Raw genomic sequence first — 20,616 nt, 5'->3', positions numbered from 1 at the left:
ATTAGGAGCAAACTCTTCTGATTATTCTGGTTTCTTTGGCTCCTCCAGTAACGCTTTTGGAATTTAAATCTCAGACAAATTTGTGATACTAACTCTGGGATAATGAGACTTCTAAAAAAACTACTCCTTCAGTCCTCCTGCACACAGAGAACATCCTGTACTAGAAGCCATATGTGGGTTTCATCATTTTGGTGGTGTATATAATACCTCCTGTAACTAGATATAAAAGAATACACAGGGACTGTTCATCTTTTTGCTAACACTGGTTGGTGTAAATCAGGTTCACCTCTTGTTTTCAATGATATTTACCCTGGTATAAAGCCTGTGTAAAGAGAGGAAAACAGACCTGCCAGCGTTCCATTTTCTGTAGCCTTTTTCACCTCTACAGAGTGATAGTCAGTGAAAAACTGGGGCTCCTTTTCTTCGCTGAGGTGCATCAGCAAACCAGCCTTTAGAGCAGGTTCCTTTTTTTTAACCTCTGGGAACCCCTGCTTAATACTCAAGAAGTAACAAAACATTTCTCGCCTTGGCCAGCACATTTTGTGTACATGGTCATTGCAGAAATCTTTTTTTCTGTGTCTGTTCACTTTGGGAGTTGCGTAGCTGGTATTTTTGCATTTGAGCAATGGGTATATTGCTATCGCTTAGCTCTTTTCTAATTGCAGCAAGTTTAGTTGTATGGCTTGTGACTGCCACAGCAGTGTGTGGAGGGCTAGCACACCACCATTGCGTGGGGTGGAAAGACTGCGAAGTCTGTAGTTCATTAATACGCCTTAGTGGGGTCACCTAATGCTAGTTTAGTATCTCCTTGTTTTAGACGCCAATTAGCCTGGTCCAAGGTATTTAGTAGTTTATAAAATCATAGCAAAATATGGCTAGAAGGGACCTCTGGAGTTCATCTAGTCCACTCCTCTACTCAAGGCAGGATTATCCCTATGCAAATCATCTCATATAAGTCCCAGCCTGACCTAGTCATAACACTGCGATCAACCCTGTCACACAATGACAAGGTATATTGCCCAAAGACACCAAATTGCCATGAAGTAGTCATTCAGGGCTGTCCAACATCTGGGCAGCTGGCAGCGAGAGGGGTGGGGCAGGGTTGGTGCCTGTTGTACACACCTCAGACCTGGAGGGCCACTTGCCATGCATACAGCCCAGCCAAGCCAGCTCTCCCTGCTACATACACAGACCCCCCCCGAGGTCCAGGCACACCGTGTGTGGAGTTCACCCTTCTGTCTCCATGTGCAGTCTGGCTCCCTCCCTTGCCATGCACCCAGCATGGGCACCCTTCCCTGCCCCTCCCCTCCTGCTGTATGTGCCATAGGGGCATTCTGGGTCTTTCCACTGTGTGGCCCAGTCCTCAGGATTAAGGGCTGGAAGCAGAAGACAGGGACTGGGGGTGACCCCAGAGACACGAACTGCCATTAACACAGGAACAGTGAAGGAAATGGCAGCTAGATAGGAGTGTGCAGCCCTTGCATTAACACCATGCAGCCAGCAGGCTGGCAGTTGGACATGGTTTATGTGCAATTCTAGCTATGTAGTTTATCCCAACTTTATTCTTGAGCGCTGTAGGATTAAGATGAATCAGCTTTTAGCCATTTATACACATACGTTTGTCTGCTCTGACATGCCAGAAATCCAGTACGTCGGAGCAGATTCGATTAATTGAGTCTGCAGAGCATACAAACTGATGCGCTCAGCACTGTGTCGCATGTATTTGTATAAATGGCAAAATGCACATCCGCGCTAAGAAAATGGTGATGCATTTTGAAACTAAAACACCTTTGATATGCTTTAGTTCAAAAGCATACCACTGCCATTTTCTCAGTGCTGACACATTTATCCATTTATACAAATGCATACGACACGGTGCTTTTACAAGCACCCAGCACTGTCGCATGTGTGTGCCCATGGTACCCAAATTAGTTGATGCTTTAAGGGAAGGAAAAAGAGAACCCCAAAACATGCTCTGAAATAAGCAATAAGCTAGACAGAAATTTTCTTTTGGGTGGATAAGCAAAAGGTGTACCAGTAAACAGGATAACAGCTAAGCAGAATTCAGTAAATCTGATTTTAATTCCTGTTTGAGGAATGCACTGATGCATTGATTTAAATGCAGTTTAATGTGTGTGTTTCTATTTTCTTCATACATGCTCCCCTGTTCTCAACAAGAACAATTGTCTGCCAATCAAAGTCATAGCATATCACTGCACTATTCAACACTGCCTTGTTTAGTTATCTCAGACTGTCATAATTATGTTTTCATCCTCATAAAGATGTAGAAGAATCAATTAAAACCTGTTTTATTCTCAACATACAGTATTTTGACACATTTGAAAAGCAGGAATGCCCCAGCAAAGTTCCTGTGCAATTTTTTAAGTGATACATGATTTCAGTTTTATTAAAAGTATTAATTAGAGTTTGAGTCTCCAGTTCAGTTTTGGTTTTTAAGGGAATAAAAATGTTCCAGAAACTGGAGAGAATAAGCTATAACTATAAAACCAAGCAGAAGCAAGATGGAGCTGGAACCATTAAAGAATGCACAGGCTTATGCCACAGTTCTCTTGGTTAGAGGTTTATCAATATTGTCCCTGAACAGTATTGATTTTTCTTTTTCTGTATCACTACAACATAGGTTTGCTGTATACCACGGAGACAGAATTCATATGTCTCCAATTCCGAGTGACTTTCAGATGGATTCCCTTTGGAATTGCCAAGGCCTAGTGACAGAATTGTTGGATTTGTAAGATGAGCTTTCACTATGGTGGTTATCCTTTAAAAAAAACTTTTCAATTTTTCCCCAGATAACTAGAAAACATGAATGTGATGTTTCTGGCATCTCTGTATGTGGTATGGGGGGGAACACTGTGCTGACATTATTTACTTACAAAGAAAAGGAAGCATTTGTGAGGGTGGTCAGTGTATTTTTTTTTTTTTTCAGATTTGATCATTTTAAATCGCACCTTTGAGATGTAGAATGGCAATAAGAAAGGCTAAAATCTAATGTCATCCTCTAGCATGAACTGTGGTTATTTTATGAAACTGTATATATGACCATGGCTTTATGAGATGGGGTGAACAGTCTGAATGACACAAACTGAAATTGGATAAAATCATGCAGCTGAGGGGTTGATATTCTGAAAGAAGCCAGAGGTTCTGGGGTTCCTTTGCTGTAAAGGTAGTGTGATACTGTGGGGAGAAAGGTAGCCAGACTGATAAAGCATACTGTGCTAACTAACTCCAGCATGCCTTTCTTATAAGCCATCTAGTGATACTGGCTTCAATTCCAGTTTCTCTTGCTTTGAGTTTTGAGTCTCTAGTGCTTATGTGGACAGTTTGGTCATATGTAGAGCTATATTCTAGCAGTGTCTACTAGGCATTGACTGTTCTGAAATGAGAGTAGTAAGACTCAAATTGGGTCACAGAAAAATCAGCAAGGGGGGAAAAAGGCATTTAAGTCTCACATCTGCCCTCTTTGGCTGTGTACAAACATTCAGGGAGGTTAGATCGAGTTACAAATGGCTAGCTGATCCAAGGTAAGTTGGAATGGGGTGGGGGGGTTGGGGGATCGGGGGGCAAGCAGGATCCACAGGAGGGATCGGGGTAATGGAGAGGCAGGCAGCATTCATGGGAGTATTGGGGACAAGTGGGGTCTGCAGGAGGGATCAGGTGAGCAGGCAGTGTTGGGGGGGGCAGGCAGGGTCAATAGGTGATTGGTGGGGTCTGAGAGGATTTCATAGACATTAGGGCTGGAAGGGACCTTGGGAGATCATCGAGTCCAGCCCCCTGCAGTATTGTGAGGCTTTGGGGTCTATGGTGGGGTCTGGAGCATGGGGGGATTTCTCTTTTTAGCTATTTTTAGCCCCCCAAGCTCATCCTTTTTCCCTCACCCAACTGATACTTCCTCAGCACTTGGCATTTGCAAATGCATATAAAACTGGCACTAGGCTTGCAGGTTTGGAAATTTACTGGCCTGGAGGAGGAGAGGGCAGGGACTGCCTGGTCCTTGGCAGGGGTGTGGGAGTTGTCTGTCTAGAAATAGCTCAGTGCCACGAGGATGGGTAGGAAAGCGCAGCTCCAGGGCTTTCCCAGTCTTAGGGCTGTACTGGGAACTGTAGAGAAGTTCAGGAATGTTAGATTGGTCTAAAAATCACTAATTTGATCTAAGTTAGACTGCCTCAGATGTAGGGTTAATTTAGATCAAGTCAGCCATTTTTAGACTGATCTATCTGTCCTAGCACTTATCTACAGTTCACACATAGATGGGCCTAACTAGGGATTTAAGCGGAAAGTCTGCATCTGAACAAACTAAGTTAGATTGTGTGGCCATTTTTAACATGATCTAGTCTCCCTCTAGCCTCCCTGAATGTCTGCATGAGCCCTTTGAAAGTTAAACATTTGTGAATGTTTCAGTGCAGGTGGCACTAAAATATATAGACAGGTAAAACAGAGAGCCTCATAGAGGAGCGTGCTTCAACTGATCATGTGCAATTTGATGGTAACATTATTGGGACACCAATCTTCTTCCTTGCTTTCTTTTTTCCCCTTTGTTCCAGTAGCCCCAAAGCGAGGGCAGCATATAAAAAAGAAGCCTGTTTTTGGCTGTCTGTAGCAAGGGGTTTTTCTCTTCTGACCGCACTAGCCGAGAAGGTGAGAGCTTGGTAGCCAGGTAATGGTGAGGAATGGATGGCAAAATGGCCCCTTGACTGAATTTTTAATGCTTTCACCGCTTTTCACTTATTAAAGGTGTACGTTGCTTTTGGGAGAACCATAGCCCGAGATACCCATCGAGGGCTTCTCAACCACCCTACAACTGTCTGATGTTTCTTTTTATGACCTTTGTTGCATGCAAGGAATTGGAGGTTTGGGCCCACGACAAGAAGTAGAAATATTGTGTTGGTGGAGTGCTGCGGTAAATTAGTTGCTAGATTTTGGAGTACAGCTGGGTGGACAATGCTGCACAGAGGTTTTAGCTGTGCTAATGGTAGAGGACGCATAAGGCAGGGGATGCTGCAGAAGGTGCTAAGCTGAGAGTGGGTGCTATGTGTAGAGGTTCTGTCATTGGGACCTGAACCGTCAAGGTTGAAATGAAAGGGAGGTTGTTGCTATACACTCACCCCCACTATGTCATGTGTCAGTCTCAGGGTTTTATCAGGAGGTAATAGAGAAGTCCAGTCCAGTGTATACTCCAGAAAGTGTGTGTGTGTGTGTGTGTGTGTGTGTGTGTGTAGTGGGGGCATTAGTGAAATGAGATGATGTGAATTCCTTGCATTTTCCAGCTACAGAGGTGGGATATCAGCTCTTGCTTCCGGCCTTCACACTCTGGTTTGCATGGTCTTAGATTGATGCAGATTTCTGAGGTTCTCCCTGAATGCAGAGTGGGCAAAACATGAAAAATAATAATAATAAATGTTTTAAAATGTTTGTCTTATTTTTTCATCTTTAATACAATCAACCTGTTCTTGAAGGCATCAGTGGACAAATGAAGTCTCTGGAAACCCTGAGACCACTGCGGCCCTTAACAGGAACACTTTGGGAGAACCTGAATAAAATCCAGCTGCTCTGGAGGGAATGTGGGTTGATGTCCATAACTTGGATGAAATGAACCCCTGCCAAACATTGTGACTTGTTCCTCAGGCTCACAAAAAAGAAATTCTGAAGACTTGACATTTTTTCATTTTAAAGTAGACCAGATTGCTCTAAAGGTGAAGCATTTTCAGGTGAAACAATGAGCAGGATTGAAATGTCCTAGAGGTTTCATAACCTGCTCCCTTTCAGGAGGTCCATACTACAGATTGTGCTGTGTTACCAGTGTAATCAGGATGGTTCCGCATGGATGGAGAACAAATACTTGCATTTATATAAAAGTCTGTTGCTAAGTGCCTCCTTGGTTATATGAAAGTGTGCATATTCATAATATCCCCCATCTTTCACTCTGACTGCAAAATCTTGAGTGTATTCAGGCCTAAAGCCCCTTTGTGTCAAGCAGAGCTGTCTGCCCCCCTCTTTAGTTAATTCATGTCTGTGTAGTGACGTAAGGTTTTTGCCCTTTCCTGGCAGCTGGCAGAAGATGCATATATAGGGTGACTGTATTATTTTTAAGGAAATCCAGGACACTGTGTTCTTCCTCCCCCCCCACAAGTCAACGGCACTGCTGCAGGCAGGGGCAGGGGTGTGGGGCACAGTTCAGCAGGGAGACGGAGTGGCATGGTGCATGTCCAGCCTGACTCTTCCTGAGCAGTGGCTGGAGGTGGGGGGCGGTCTAGGCTGGACACTGCTCCAGTTCTCCTGTCTTGCTCCTGCACAACAGCAGTGGTGCCTGCTCGCCCATGTATCTGGAGCAACACACCACTCTTCCTCCCCGCCAGATTGTGCCCAATGCCCCTGCCCCTGCCTCTGACTTTTCACCAGCCAGATGGGACTGACCTACAAAATCCAGGACACTCCTAGCCAAACCAGAATGTATGGTCACCCTATGTATACAGGCACTCATGCACCGTCAGTAAGCTCCCAGGGTCCTTTCAGCAGGAAGTATTTACCAAGAACGCACTTTGCACTCTCTTATCTCAGCTCCTGTGGTACAGCTGTTTGGAGCCATCAGTTGCACACATATGTAGGACTGCTTGTTAATACTCTGGTTCCGTTGCTCTTGCCCTCTCCTGACCTGCCACAGGAACCACCTTGGGGTTTAAACCTACTGGGGCTTAATGCCTCAGTTTTACTAACCAAACTTCTCTAAGCCATTGTCAATGGACTTGTAGGGTGCTCATGATGCTTGACTGTGCTTCTTAGATGCTGCTGTAGCTTTCTTATTTACGAGGCAGGCTTTGGCTGGGTATTTGCTATTTTGACTTAGCTGCAGTATACTCATGAACTGGAAAAGGGATACCCACCCCCCTGCCCCGGCATGAGTGCCAGAGCATGGCATGCAAAGGCATTTTACTTGGCACACATGCCTCAGGGTAGACAATGGAGAAGGGACCAGAGCTGCCCTGCCACATCAAGGATCAGGCTCCTCATGAATCCCCTGCCATCCACCCCTTGCACGCCAACAATTCCAAGTGGGGGTTGGCAGGTGTTTTTAGTACTCTGCCCAAAATGCTGCGAACCCCTGGACTAGAATAACTAAACTTGTATTAATTGTATCCTAAGGTCAGTTGGGAATTAGACAGGAAGGAGCTGGGGCAGTGAGACTAGAAGGCATTATGGAACACCAACTGCATTGGTAAACAGATGGAAGCAAAAGCAAGCAAACAAAAGTTTGTGACCCCTTTCCCCATACCATCCTTCCCACAAACAAAACAAAACACAATGAAAAAGCCCGAATGACTGGACTGCCGAATGACTGGACTGCCTCTGTAATGAGAAGATAGACTAGGGATAACCTGTCTGAAACCTGAACTGAAGAATGTTACTTTGCAGAAACTTAATTTCAGGAATCTCATTTTCTGTTTTTGTTGGTAAACTGAGATCAACTAAAGATCTTGACCTTCCTTTAATTGAAATAGATTTTTCTTTTGCAATTTAGATATTGCTTGTTTTGGGGTCTTTTCACTTATCACCATTCTAGAGAGAGAGGCTGCTATAAATGTAAGGTAAGCATTGGTGAAAGGACCTTAATGTTTGATTTTTTTGCCATCAATTGGCTTTGTTACATCTAATAGATTTCCCATCACAGTCGATCTGTGTTCTCTCTTGCTCAGTTCCTGGCTGGAGCCAAGTGCTAAACAATGACACTATATATCTTTCTGCACAATTTGCCAATTTTGGTTACTTTTGAAGACCACTGTTCCTGGTTTGTCCTTGTGAATATCTCTTACAAAGAGAAAAGCACAAAGGACTGATTGCTTTAACAAAACATTAGCAACTTTTCTTAGACTTTTATTCATAGCAAAATAAATCAAATAGAAAATGTGATAAAAAATAATCACCTCTATTTGTCCTCTGTGGTTTTTCAAATTACTGACTAAAATATCACTTTTATTCTAGTTTCTTTTGCTGCTCTGATCATTAAATACAGTGCTTTAGTTTCATACTCTGCTCCAATGGAAGTCAACAGTATTTTGACCATTGGCCTAGAAGGAGCAGAGTTAGAATAATATTGACCACTTGTGCAATTTGTTTCCATGCAGTGTCTGAAATACAAAATTCTTGTGCATTTTTCCATGTATGTGAATGCCCCCTCCTTCACGTTTACTTCACATGACCATCATCTTCTATACGGAACAAAATTTGGTCAGTAATGGCACTTGCTCGCAAAATTTCACAGCAGACTCTGATACATCAAGCTAATTAACTTGCTGTACAGTTGCCAAAGGTGTTTAATTACTTCTCTGGAATCAGACATGCTATCTCAAATTAACCATTTCGCATTAACTGGTAAGTTATTTTACTTGTGCTAGATTAAGGCTCTGGTTTTGAGACTAACCTCAGAAGCAACCCACATACCTTATTTTCTTGCATACAGTGATTCTTGCATACATATTTTTGAAACACAGAATAAAGAAAAAAACGGTATTTTCCCTTGTAGTAAGTAATTGAGTAGTTCAGGTAGGGATATGAGCCTGGCCATTCTTATTTTCCCTGCAAATCTAATGCAGACTACTTTCACTTTTATCTGATAAGTGGCAGAAGCTGCTCTTACCTTATTTCTTCCATTTAATGCGCACCTCAATTTCCAGCAGCTGTGTTGTTGTTTTTTTCTGGGTGGGGGGGGTACTAGAGGGGAGGGGAACAGGAAAGTGCATTTTTATGGTAGAAAATATGGTACTCTGGCACCTCTATAAATCCATTTGGGAAGAAGATAGAAGTGGTGGAATGTCTAGATGGGTGTTCAATGAGACATTGTATGTATCGTCTTAAAAAAATATGTGTGTGTGTATTTATATGTATATGTATCTGTATCTGCCTGGGGACAGAGCTCAGAAAGCCCTTTCCAGTTCCTAAGTATAATTTGGTGTCCACCTTAGAGTCCCAATGATCTGTCCCTTAGACTTCTAATAGTTTCTGATTGCAACAGATAGTAGTTATTGAATTGTGTCTTTGCTTTGCATTGTTGATTTGTCTGGTATTCTGGAACTGTACATTTTAAATTATATTTATAAATAGGTAGTCTCAGTTTTAAAATGATGAAATCATTAATGTTTCAAATTCAGGTAAAATAGCTCAAATTTTGCAGACTAACTGTGACTAATAATGAGGGTGTTGCATCTAATGGTTAACACTGCAAAGATTGGTTAAAATGTGAATTTCTGCAGGATTTTGGCAGGTAACTTCTACAGGCTCCTTTCTGAATATCCCAGCCTGTGACTCATCCCTCTAACATCCGTGGGACAGCTCGCAATGTAAGCATAGAGTTATGAACATACTTCAGTCTTTGCAAGACCCAGCTCTACATAAAAGAAAAAAAGAGTGGAGAGAGGCTCAGTTAAAATAAGTACAGTTTTCTAATAAGCACTGCATACCTTTTAACCTACAGATGGGAAAAATCTGCATGGGGAAAGTATCAGAGTAAAAAAGTTCCACCTTTGCTATAAAAAAATTGAGAGGAGGAAAAAAGAAAAAATATGTAGGAACTGAACAAGAATACACTGTGTTTGAAAGCTTCTCTAAGTCTGCCCCATCCATGTAGTTGGTCCAATAAAATATACGATCCACAAAAATCCTTGTTTTTCCTCATATTTCCTGAACTGTCACCGCCACAACATCACTCCAAACACTTCTAAGAATAATATATTTATTAAGGGGCTCATGATATCAAACTATTCCAATTGTACTCATGTATGAACTCAGTTACAAATATAAATACAACTACAAATAGTGTAAAAGAAAAATGTAGTTACAACCTTTCTGTCCAGTATTAGAGCAGAAATCTTGTGTCATCTTCTGGAATCTCAGATACCTTCCCTTGGTAGGAACAGCCTTTGATTCCCCTTGGATCTTTTAGCGAATAATATGCTGTAATGGGCGTTTAAGAAAAGTGTTTAATTTGAGGCTTATCCAGGCAGACGCATCTTAGATTGCTGATTTCAAAACAGGTGTATATTCTCTTTTGACCCATTGCTACTGATCCTTTGGCTAGGAGGCATGACAAGCAGGGAGAGTATTTCACATTCCTTGTTCAGCTACCCATCACAGTTCACGTCTTAAAAATCACGTATGTCCTGATTGTCCTAGCAATTAATTTCTGTAAGAAAGCACTCAAGGAATTAATTAATTTTAGCCTTTCACCCACCCAAACGTTTTATTGTTTAGTAATTTTATAGTACCTTTTAAAAAGGACACCTGCTTACTAAGAGCAGTATTTTCAAAGAGTATTTTCTCTTTAAAAAATCAAAATGTTAGACTGTTAATCTTTTAGCTGTAATCCTGACCACATATGGTTGTTAAAAAATTCCATGACATGTTTCAAGAACAGGGATTTTAACCTGAAGTTTATGGCAAAATTCCATCTTGGTTAATAAGATCTGTGTTTCTAAAACTCCCTCATAGTTTTAGTTGGAAAAGTTGGTCTTTATCTTTTAAAAAAAAACAACAGGTGTTCTTTCTGGTTCTTGTTATTGCAGCCAGAGGGCAGTTGGTTTTCAATAGTGTGGTGATTCTTGTGGTGGTCAAATGCTTTTTCAGCTTTCCAAATGAAAGGCAATTTTATTTATCAGTGATGCTGTACGAGTCTGTAGGCTAAAGTCTGATTTTTGGAATCAGCGGACTTGTTGTGGCCTTACCCCAGGACAACACAGTTCAGAATCTGGTTGAAAGCTTATCATGAGGAAGAAGGGTATGGGGGTGAGAGTACTACTCAATGGGTAGTTGTTCATGGTGGGCCAAACATTTTGACTTTTTCCCTACTGATGGCAGTGGAAAGGTGGTGAGTCAGAATTGAGGAGTATATCTTGCTTTACTGGCCACTAGGCCTGTGAGAAGTGGCTAGTTTTCGCTTCGGATTCGGCTGATATGGGGACAGTGATTCAATTTGCTGTCCCAAATCAATTTGGCCAAATCTCTGAATCCGTCTAGCCAGGCCCATGCCCCACCTGCTCTCCCAGCCTGGCAATGGCTGTTCCTCCCGCCCCGGCTCCTGGCTCTTGTTTAAAAACAAGCCCAGCTCAGGGTGCTGCCAGGCGGAGGGTGATCCCCACTGCCCCATGCTGCATGGTGGGGCTCTGCACGATCCCCCAACTCCCCCTTGCTTACCCAGCTCCCCCATGGGTGCCCCGCCTGGGCCAGCTCCGGCTCTTTAAGAAAACAAACAAAAAAACCAGAATCACTGCTCCTCTCAGCAGGGGATGATCCCTGCTGTCCCTCATTGCCCCATGCCATGTGGGGGACTCTGCATAGGCCCCTGAAGCCCTGAGACTGCTGCAGGAGCAGTGAATCCCAGGGCTTTTCTTGTTTTTTTTTCCTTAAACGACTGGAGCTGGCCTGGGCGGGGCACACATGGGAGGGCTGGGGGAGTGGGGGGACTCGTGGCAGAGACTCCCATCCAGTTTTGGGTGGTGCATGCTGCCCCGATGTGTGCTTCCCTGCCTTTTTTTCACATGGGTTTTTCTGACCCTGTGATCTCTCAGAATCAATCTCCCTGCCCCCACTCCCCCATCACAGAGGACACCTGAATATGTGGTGTGTGGTGTGGCAGATGTGTCTGTGGTGCCACATACTGCATGGCTGCACTCATGTGGACATGGCCACTAGGAGTCAACGTAAGGGAGTTTTGATATTGGCTTCTGTGGGAACCAGGTTAAACCCAGTTAGGTCTATGGAATTCTGCTTGACAGTAGTAACTGTGGAAGACTTCTGGGTGGTTGGTAAGATGAAGTTTAATTATAGGCACATTAGATTCCTCTTATTTGGATAGCCTTTTTCCATCAAAATTATGCAAGCAAGTGGGCTAATAAACAAACTATAAGAAATAAAAAAGAAACAAACAAAAAAACAGCTTGGAAAAAGGTAGCATAATTTCTGATTGTAATGTGGCACTACTGCAGTCAGTCCAGGCATTTTTCCACTGGGGCTTAAAGACTACTGGCAAATAAATTGGAAGTTATGGCAATTGCTATTCAGTCACATCTTGTGCATCACAGTGCTCTGATACTTGACCATGTGCATATGAACAATGAAAAGAACATCCCACATATCACAAATCTGTTCTCCCCAGAGGTGCATTGATATATCAGCGACATATCGGATCAGCGCCAATAAAAGATAAATTCGCATTATTGGCAGTCAGCTTTTTTGTCCACTGTAACCGATAATGTCATTGATAAATGCCACATGCATTCACCCAGCTGCAGCATGCACGCAGCCAGGAATGCAGCCCAGCAGCTTGGAGAGTGGTGTCCTGCCGTTAAGTCTGTGGAAAGGAAGGAAGAACTGTGCGAAGGGCCAGATCAAGACCACCACAGTGAGTGAGGGAATGGCTGTGGGGGCAGGTGCTGCCCAACTGGGGTGGTGAATGAGACCCCAGGAACAGGATGGAGCTGTGGGTGGCTTATCTTGGGGGTGCAGGTAGGGGGGTGTGGCTCCCCACCACTATGCACACTCACAGAGGAGGCATGAGGGCCATGCGCCCTCCAGATTTGTTTGTGGGGTAGAGGTGGCCTGTCTGCTGTGTGCTAAGGGCCAGGGGCTACACTGACCTCTGCTTGGCAGGGAGGCAGGGGTAGGGCTGCTCTCAGGGTGCACAAGGGCAGAGCAGGTGGTGGAAGCACTGGGAGGGGTAGCTATGGGGAATTTTGCAGTAGCTGTAGCCCACCGCATAGCCACCCCTCCTTGTGCCATCGCCTGCCCATCCCCACCCACCCCAAGCTCAACCTCCTACCGGGAAGAGTCTGGTACAGCCACTGGCCCCTGGTTCTGAGCCCACAGTGGGCAGCCCCCCCGCCCTGTGCACGCGTCCAGGAGGGCACATACCCCCATGCCTCCCCTGGGGGGTGTGCAGTGGTAGGGAGCTACCCACCACCCAGGCCTCCCAGATGAGCTACTCGCAGCTCCATCCCACTCCTGGGGTCTCACTTACCACCCTGGCTGGGCAGAACCTACCCCACTCCCTCCCCAATCCTTCCATCTGCCCTCTCAATGCCCCTTCCTCCCCCCCCAGACTTACTGGCAGGAAGTTGCTCTCCAAGCTGCTGAGCTGCATTCCTGTAAATCACCTACCAGATCAATATTGGCTGATATTGGTAGTTAATCATCAGCCATTGGTATTGGCCAAGAAAATCTTTATTGATGCACTCCTAGTTCTCTCTTTCTTTCAGACATGAATGAATGATTTGATGTGGCCAATATGATGGTTAGGACAGGAAACAAGTATGTGCCCCAAAATACAAAATATTCTTTGTAATTTAATATAACAAAACACCTTAAATAAACATTTGTCAAATTAGAACAATATTTCATAATCTGAAATAGTATGACAAATCACGTGTTGTCAGCAGAAATCTCTTTCCACACACTGCTCAATCTTTGAATTGTTGGGTTAAACAAAGCTTGACTGACTTTTTCTTGTTTTGGTTATGCAAAATGCAGTGAAGCAAAATATGCTAAAAGCCACAATTCAAATAGCAGGGGAAAATTTGATTGTGTAGGCAATGCTTTTGTTCTATGAGGAACTATGCAAAAAGCCAAAATATGTGAATGGCATTCTTTTCCTTTCCCTTTTAATGTCCTTTTGACAACGTATTTACCAGAATTCTCAGGCTGACTGGAATCTGATTGGCTGCACCATGAGTGCTGCTTCTGTGGCCTCAAAATTGTGACCTTTGGTGTGCTGTCAATGGTGTGCTTTAGTGCCCGCACCACCCTAGCTATGTGAATAGCCAGCATGTGATGAAGTGGAAAGTATTGTAACTTCTTTATCTCTTTAAATGTGACTGAGCCTTCATAAAATAATGAACATAACGGATAGGTTGATGGGACAGAAAGGGTCATCCTTGGTTAGACTCTGCCCTTGGACTTGGAACTGGGTTACATTTCTGTTCTGGGTGCAGCCTGATTGTAGCAGAAGATCTCAGCCTTAGCGATTCCTCAAAGGTGAAGGTGTTTAGATGTTCACCTTTTCAAAATCAGTGTGAATTGGGTGTCTGAATATCTTTGTGAAGCTGGAGCTAGAGATCAAACATTCCAAAAAATGCCAGAGCTAAGCTACTGTGCTCGTATTCAGGCTCCAAGATAAGTGGTCTTATTTCAGAAGTACTTAGCATATTGATGTTGTTGCTGAAGCCAAATTAATATAAGCCCATTTATTTAGATACCTAAGTTTGGATTCGGGTATCTAACTTTAAACACCAAGTTTGAAAACCACAGTCTTAATCTGTTCATATCTCCGTTTCTCATTCAAAAAATTTGGGCAGCCCTCCAACTGATTGGATCGAGCCTGTGGGTGGGCACCTACCAATTGATTGCATCTGGTCCACAGCTGCCCCCATGACACTCCACAGGGAGCCAAGCCCCACTCATTCCCCCCAGGGCAGTCTGTGCTGTGCTTCTGTCTGTGCCTGCATATGGCCCCAGCTCCAGCCCTGGCCAGTGTGCTCAGCTTCCCAGTACAGCTTGGCTCCCCCACCTCCAGCTGCTCTTCTTCCTGCCCCTGCTGCCATTCTGGGCAGCAAGTAATGTGGAAAAGTGGTGATAGCTGTGGAGTATGTACAGGGTACCACATACCCAGACAGGTAGAGAGGAAGCTGCAGCCAGGTGGCTCCTACCCCAGCATGCAGTGCTCCAGCTCCAGCACCCTGGTGCGTTCCACCCATTCCATCTACCCAGCACAGTGAGCAACCACCGGTGAGTGGCAGGTGGATAGAAAGCTGCTGAGAGCTGGAACCCCAAACACTGGGGCAGGAGCTGGCTGGTTACAGCTCCCCACCCTGGCTGGCTGGGCCTGTGGTGCCGCCATGCGTCTCCATGGCCTCTGCTTTTTCTTCTGCTATCTGATGCCTGGAGGAGCACAGCAAGGACGAATGGAGGAGGAGGAAGAGCTGAGTAGTACTGGGAAGCTGTGTGCACTGGCCAGGACCAGGGCCATTGGCGGACACAGGCAATAAGGCGATATGCAGGCTGCCCTGGGCAGGAGTGGCCAGGGCTTGGCCCGTGCAGAGTCCTGTGGGAGAAACTGCAGGATGGGGCAGGGCAAACTGCATCTGCAGCACACCTCCTGGTTGAGCTCTGCTACACATACCCCCTGCCTCCCCTTCCCTCTACGCCTGGCCAGCTCCCAAGACCGAGTGCATGGGCAGCCCCCATACACATGCGCGCCCCTTCTCCACCCCCATAATACAAGAGTAAAACTTTATTTTGAGCTATTATGCAATCACCTCTATGTACACTACTGAAAAACACATAAATCAGGACAAATTATTTTTTGAAATAAAATTAAAATATAGTAGTTGTTATGTTTGCTTTTTTAGTATATGCTTTTTTTTATCTATGCTTTATTAAAATGATATCTTCTGAAAGACTTTATGTCTGCAGCCCTTAACAGATCACCAAGTGGGGGTGGGGGGTGGCAGTTGGTTGTTGTGGCTCTGACTCTGGCCCTGAGCCTAAGTTGTGGCCAGTCAGACCCACAACAGCTGCCTGCCCATCCTCCACTTGCCCTTTGCAGCTTCTGCCGGCTTCCCTCCATTTACTATCAAAAACAGCTTGGATACAGCTCAGACTGCATTCCCCCCCGGGCACAGAGCACATAGAAAATTACATCCACTGCCTGGCCAGTCAGCGGCATTGTTGCTGCTGCATGAAAGCCGGCAATGGCTGTGCTTCCATGTGCTGTGCTCTGGGAGGAAAAGGAGCCTGAGCAGCATCTCATAATAAGGGGGGAAAGGGGAAAGAGGTAGTAACTGTTGGAAGTTATGGGGGGGAAGGGGCAGAGACTGAGGAGTGGGGAGGTGCAGGTGGCTGAGGGGAAGGTAGGCTGCAGTGGGGAGAAGTTGTGGGGGGCAGAGAGCAAAAGGGATTTCTGACACCCCCCCCCTTTCCTGCTGTAGCAGTGGGAAGGGGAAAATTCAAGGCAAACCCCGCCACTGCTTTCCCTGTTGTAGCAGTGTCGGGAGGGGTGGGAGTTGAATTTACTATAACCCTCCAATAATTAGTTTCTGTACCTGAAAAATTATAACACATTTATAATTCTTCCATACGCAGAATCTTAATTACTGAGGGTTGTCTTAAATTCGGGGTCGTCTTCATTTTGAGTAACTATGGGAATAAGTAATATGCCTATGAAGAAAAATAGATGCAAGAGCTAAATCATTCTTGTTTGCAAAATCAAAGGAGCCATGTCTAATTTTAATTACAACATGAAAGAGATCATTAGCCTGTTTAAATCCGGAAAATAGCATTTTTTGTTGGTACTACACTGTTTTTTCCTTCAGGGAGCAGTAAATATTTGTAATTTGTAGCCAGATCTTGACCATTCTGTATTCCTTTTACAACTGCTTATTTAAATCAGTGGAAATACCACAGCTGATGCCTAGATTTAATAGCTATTGGAAACCATATTTTCATATGCTGCTTTTTTTCCTGACCCAGAATTTTTTTTCCAGTATTACCTTTCTCATCTACAGCACTTTCTGCAATGGTGACATTAGCTTACTCAGCTGCTCTCCAAATTATGAGCATAAAAATGCTGTTTGTGTTTTTCTCCCATATGTGCTGGTCCATTGACTTTGGACATTTTATGTCAGAAATCGGAGATGAGTGATCTTTCCAGTGTGGGATGCTGGCACAACGCTGGCGCAAGGTAAAATGGCTATGAACTGGTTATGAACACAGGAAATTAGAGAGATCTTTTAATTGTCAGGGTGAAGTTCTGGAATGGACACAGAGGGCACCTATACACATGATGAACCTCTGCTCCAATGTATGCTAATTAGTGTGCTCCAGCAGCCTCTTCATTGTATGTATTTAGCATCTCCACATTTCAAAAAGGTGGTGGGGGTGCTTTAACTCAGGGGTTGTCTTGGGATAGCCCTATGGGGTACATGTGGGCAGGGAGGGATGGAGTACCGCCACCCACCACCCCATACCTCTGCCTCTTAGGAGCAAAGCTGGGGGGGAGGAGGGACACGGGCAGTGCCACCCCCCTGCTTTGTGTCCGGCTGCGCGCCCCCTCCCCTGCCCGGCTGCATGTCAACTCCCCCCTCTGCATCTGGCCACCAGGGGTACACTTACCTAAAAAAGGTTGAATGACCTTTACTTAAAGTGCCCTCACTGCCATTTTGAAGCATGGGATGCTGAATACATGTGACGTTGCAGGTGCTTTAATTTAAAGCACCCTTCCCCCCACGTTCCACCTTGGATCCCGTGTATAGGCACCCAGAGTTCTTGGTTTAACCATTAGCATATATGCAAGTTATTTGCAATTCTGTGTTGAGGTATAGAAGTAATTCATTTGCAATGTGATAAGTGCTTGGTGATCCCTGGTTTTACAGCTTTTTCTAACCACCTGCAGAGGCCATGAAGGAATTCTGCCCCTGCTCCTTGTGAATGCTATATTGGTTCCTGAGAGGTTTTAGCCTTCTGATTCGGACATTCACCACAACCAAGTCCAGGGATCCACTGGTGTGCCTTGACATTACCTAGAAAGTTCCTGGGTAGGTGGTCTCTTTCCCCCATGCAGGATGAAATCTTAAGAAGGGAGGAATTTATTCCTCAGATCACATGGTAAGGACTAAGGGTTTTCTATCTTCCCTGCAGTGTGGGACATAATCCTCTTCTGGGACCCCCTGAGGATTTAGGAACCAACTATTTCTCTTCCACGTCAGTGGCACAGTAACAATGGTTCTTCCTCTCTGCTGATTTCACTTGTGGCATATCATAGACTGGTTTTAGTGTTTCTAGTTTTGTGTCTTGTGGGGTGTGAGAGTTTGACGGGAACAATGTCTAGGTCCATTTGGATAAATGTTTGCCTGGGAATCCAGGGGACTGGACTTGACATCCAAGGAGGCCCTCTCCAGGCCTACACTTCTATAGGTCAGGGTTGCTACTTGTATTGAGAGTTATCTCTAGCTTGCTTGCTTGTCAATTCCTAGCTTTAGAACATCTCTGCAAGATTCTTGTTTTAGATGAGATAACTTCAACTAGGCAAGGTCAGGCATTGTTCATGGGTCTTATTTCTACCAAGACTACTTCTTAATTTGTATCATTTGGTTGACTAATATAACTCCCCTAATATTTTCCAAGCCACTTACACTTAAGTAATCACTTGTACTTATCTTCAGCTTAAACCTCATTGATTTTATTTCTCATTGAAAACATCAGTGGTGTCAAATATGGTCCCATTGCCTTGCAGTCTATTAGAAATAAAATTATATTAAATGTCTTGTGGGGTGTGAAGAGGTTAAGTCAAGGAGAGTCATCCAAGAAAATCAAGCTGGTGTAAAACATAAATCTGTTTTATACTTAAACTACATGTCACCCTCCAGCCAAAAATAGCATTGATCATTAAAACCCAATTTGCTGCTAAACATTAATAGACATTTATTACATAACAGAGCTGAAAGACAATTAAACTTAACTTTTTCCTAGAGGAGTTTCTTCTAAAAAAGTGTTACTCACCTGAATTGTGTTGCTTCTCTCCTGTGCCAGTAAAATTTGTGTGTGAATTATAATTCACATGGAGAGACATGCAGTTGTTCATATATATATATATATATACACAAAATGGAATTTTTATTAATTTGTGATTCTCTTGTCTTGCACTGTTCTGAATATTGGCAAAAAAAGAGAAAGCACTTGAACTATTTTTTAATTATAATGTAAAGCAGCATAAAAACAGAAAATTGCATTCTCTTCATGAAAAGCAAATGATATCCAAGTTATTTGCTATCCATTTGAGAAGGATAGGGAGCAAGAGTGAACTGAAGATGCAGTGTTGTGACATGTATTTTACATGTATGCAAACTATCACAGCCTCATGGCTGCTTTCAGTACAACTAGCTGGTAAAGTTCTGTAACTATTGAATGAAAAATAATAGTAAAGGAAAATAACAGCTGAGAGCCATAGGACTCTTCAGCCTGGAAAAGCGCAGGCTCAGGGGTGATCTGGTGGCCACCTATAAGTTTATCAGGGGTGCTCATCAGGATCTGGGGGAAGTGTGTTCACCAGAGCGCCCTAAGGGATGACGAGATCAAATGGTCACAAACTCCGCTGCGACTGATTCAGGCTGGACATAAGGAAGAACTTTACTGTCCGAGCACCCAAGGTTTGGAATAGAATCATAGAATCAATAAGTCAGAAGGGACCTAGACAGATCATCTAGTCCAACCCCCTGTCATGGGCAGGAAGGAGCACTAGGGGTGGGAGGGGTCATAAGACTCCAGCCAGGTGCCTATCCAGTCTCCTCTTGAAGATGTCCAGGGAAGGTGAGAGCACCACCTCTCTGGGAAGCCTATTCCAGGCTCTGGCCACCCTTACAGTGAAGTAGTTCTTCCTAATATCTAATCTAAACCTATCCTCCCTCAGCTTCTGGCCATTGTTCCTGGTGACTTCAAGGGGGGCCCTGGTGAACAGACTTTCCCCAAGTCCCTGTTTGTGGCCTCTGATAAGGTTGTAGGCAGCCACAAAACCCTCCTCAGTCTCCTCTTGTGGAGACTGAAGAGATTCAGGTCCCTCAGCCTCTTCTCATAGGGCTGGCCACGGAGGCCCTCAACCATACGAGTGGCCCTCCTCTGGACCCTCTCCAGGTTCTCCACATCCCTCCTGAAGTGCGGCACCCAGAACTGGACACAGTACTGCAACTGCAGCCTGACCAGCGTCCCGTAGAGGGGGAGAAAGACCTCTCTGGACCTGTTAGTGATGCCCCTTTTGATGCATGACAGGGTGCGTTTGGCTCAGCCTATTGCTTCATCGCATTGACAACTCATATTCATCCTGGAGTTGATCATGACTCCAAGATCCCTCTCTGCCTCTGTGCTGCTGAGACAGTCAGCCCCTAACTTATAACCATAATGCTGGTTCCCCCTCCCCAGGTGCAGCACCCTGCACTTGTCCTTGTTGAACTGCATCCTGTTCAGATCTGCCCACTTCTCTAACTTATCCAGGTCTGCCTGGATGTGGTCCCTGCCTGCCAGTGTATTCACTTTACCCCACAGCTTGGTGTCATCAGCGAACTTGAACAGGGTGCTCTCCACACCCTCGTCCAGGTTGCTAATGCAGATGTTGAACAGCACTGGCCCTAGGACTGAGCCCTGGGGGACTTCACTGCCCACACCCTCCCAGGTCGACATTGACCCATCCATCAACACCCTCTGGGTGTGCCTCTGGAGCCAGTTTGTCACCCATGTGACTGTGCATTCGTCAGTGCTGCAGTCCCTCAGCTTGCCCACCAGAATTGGTGTCGAAGGCCTTCTGCAAGTCCAAGAAGATGACATCGACTTCCTCCTTCACATCTAAGCGCTTTGTTACCTGGTCATAGAAGGAGACCGGGTTAGTCAGGCAGGAACGGCCTGGCACAAACCCATGTTGGTTACCCCTCAACATCACTTCCCCTGCAGGGCTCTCACAAATGTGGCCCTTGATAATTTTTTCAAAGACCTTCCCCAGGATAGAAGCGAGGCTGACTGGCCTGTAGTTGCCAGGCTCTTCCTTCCTCCCCTTCTTGACAATAGGGACCACGT

General features: G+C 44.8%; 1 protein-coding gene across 11 annotated transcripts in view; it reads left to right on the top strand.

The window, feature by feature from the left end:
- Nucleotides 1-20,616, top strand: part of ADGRL3 (adhesion G protein-coupled receptor L3) — an 864,517-nt gene that overhangs the window by 283,488 nt on the left and 560,413 nt on the right. The window lies entirely within an intron of this gene.

Source organism: Crocodylus porosus, unplaced genomic scaffold (genome assembly GCF_001723895.1).
Source record: "Crocodylus porosus isolate Cpor-Errol unplaced genomic scaffold, CroPor_comp1, whole genome shotgun sequence".
Taxonomy (NCBI): Eukaryota; Metazoa; Chordata; order Crocodylia; family Crocodylidae; genus Crocodylus; species Crocodylus porosus.
The sequence above is the reverse complement of the archived record's forward strand: the minus strand, read 5'-3'. Positions and strand labels throughout refer to the sequence as shown.